General features: G+C 41.2%; 1 pseudogene; it reads left to right on the plus strand.

Moving 5' to 3' along the window:
- Positions 1-417: 417 nt before the first annotated feature.
- On the plus strand, positions 418-1732 carry LOC110141921 (BRCA2 and CDKN1A-interacting protein pseudogene; annotated as a pseudogene).
- The last annotated feature ends 557 nt before the right edge of the window (positions 1733-2289 follow it).

The following is a 2289-nucleotide window of genomic DNA, read 5'->3' on the forward strand; positions in this document are numbered from 1 at the left end:
GTGTTTGGGAGAGAATGGATACATATATACGTATAGCTTAGTCCCTTTGCTGCTCACCTGAAACTATCACAACATTGCTAATTGGATATACCCAAATACAAAATGAGAAGTTAAAAAAAAAAATTGAACAGTGCCTACCCAGCCATGTGGTAACTACAATCAAGGGCTTCATAAAGGTAATCAAAACTTTCATTGCAAATGACTGAATGAGCTACCCTGAAAACAAACACTGAATTTGAAAGATATTGGAGAATATGCTGTCATGTGGACACTGTTTTGTGTCAAAGATTTTTGCAACCTTCTCTAAATCAAAGAATTTACAATATAAGTTTATGTATAAACTATACAAGGTAAATGATTGGTCCTGAAACAAATCTTTAATTCCTTTTCACAGGATGTGATTAAAATCTGACCAGCATGGCCAAAAGAATAGCCTCTGTTTTCTTTGAGTGTGATCTGGACCCTTCTTTTCTTCACTTCATGCTGCTCAGGTCCTCTGCCATCTACAAAATGTCTGTTCTTGATTGCCGAGTATGCAATCCCTGCCTAGACACTTTGTTTAGTGTATTTAAATACAAAATTTTTGGCGATGAGGAAAAGGAGGATGAAGTGGAGGAGGTGGATGAAGACGACAGTGACGAAGAAGAGGATGAAGAGGACGAGGTCATCAATGAGGAAGTGAATATTGAATTTGAAGCTTATTCTATTTCAGATAATGATTATGATGGAATTAAGAAGTTAACTACAGCAGCTTTTCCTAAAAGCCCCTGTGAACACTGCAGAACTCACAGATCTCTTAATTCAGCAGAACCATATCGGGAGTGTGGTTAAGCAAACTGATGTTTCAGAAGACAGCGATGACGATGTGGATGAAGACGAGATTTTTGGTTTCATAAGTCTCTCAAATTTAACTGAAAGAAAGGGTACCCCATGCGCTGAGCAAATTAAGGAGTTGATTCTGCGCCTCTGTGAGAAGAATTGTGAGAAGAGCACGGTTGAGCAGCTGGACAGGCTCTTCAATGACACCGCCAGGCCTGTGGGCTTTCTGCTGAGCGAGAGGTTCATTAACGTTCCTCCACAGATTGCGCTGCCCATGCACCAGCAGCTTCAGAAAGAACTAGCAGAGGCACACAAAACTAACACGCCATGTGGGAAGTGTCACCTCTACCTTCTGATTAGCAAGACGTTTGTGGAAGCAGGAAAAAGCGGTTCCAAAAAGAGACGGAGCAGCCAAAACAAAGAGGAGTTAATGTTTGCAAATGCGGAAGAAGAATTCTTCTACGAGAAGCAATCCTGAAGTTCAGCTACTCAGTGCAGGAGGAGAGCGACAGGTGTCTGGGAGGCCGATGGTCCTTTGATGATGTGCCAATGAAGCCCCTGCGAACTGTGATGTTAATTCCAGGTGACAAGATGAATGAAATCATGGAAAAACTGAAAGAACATCTGTCTGTCTAACCCATCTCCCACGGACCATGGTGGGCTTGCTTCTGCAGAGTTACCAGAAGACTTGGTGGAGGCTTACTGAAAAGCTCATGACTTTATTCAGATGAAGGTCCTCTACAAAAAGTAGGGTTCTGTCACCCGTGTCTGTGACACATTTACAAAATATCTTTGCTTTTTAAAAATATTGGTCAAATTAGGAACGGTTGATTAAAAACTTTTCCAGTAAGAAGAAAAACATGGGGCAGAAATTTAAAGAACTCAATAAAAACTTCTGTTTTTAGTTTTGAAAAAAAAAGAAAAGTAAATACAAAATTTTTGAATGATTCCTATATAAAGCTTTTCTTCCTTCCCATACCACAGCTAATGCTGCCTGTGTGGTGCCACAGCTTTCTATTCTCTTTGTAATCAGGACATTCAGCCAGCTGTCTTCTGCAGTGATCCCTGTGTGGTTGCATGAAGACAGGAGGACATTTTTAAATCCCGTGAAGGACTGTATGATTTGTTTACAATTTGTTCTTTTCTCTCTACCCCTACTATTGTTTTTCTGACACTCAGCTTGGTCACCTGACTTGCTTTGGCCATGGAACATGGGCAGAACTGATACATGTCACTTTCAACCTGAGAGCTTAAGAGTCCTACCAAGTTTCACCAGCCCCTGGCATTCTTGTATCCACTATGAGAAGAGGATACTCTGTGTAACCACTGGTTTCAAAGAAGACAATTTTAAACCAGATTTAAACCCAAAATGCAGCCTGGAGCCAAACTCAGCCTGTCTCAGCTAAGCCCTACCAAGTATTGCAGAGCCCATCAGAGTCCCTGGACCTTCAAACCAAGGAGTGAGAAATA

Source organism: Odocoileus virginianus, chromosome 2, assembly GCF_023699985.2.
Source record: "Odocoileus virginianus isolate 20LAN1187 ecotype Illinois chromosome 2, Ovbor_1.2, whole genome shotgun sequence".
Lineage (NCBI taxonomy): Eukaryota > Metazoa > Chordata > Mammalia > Artiodactyla > Cervidae > Odocoileus > Odocoileus virginianus.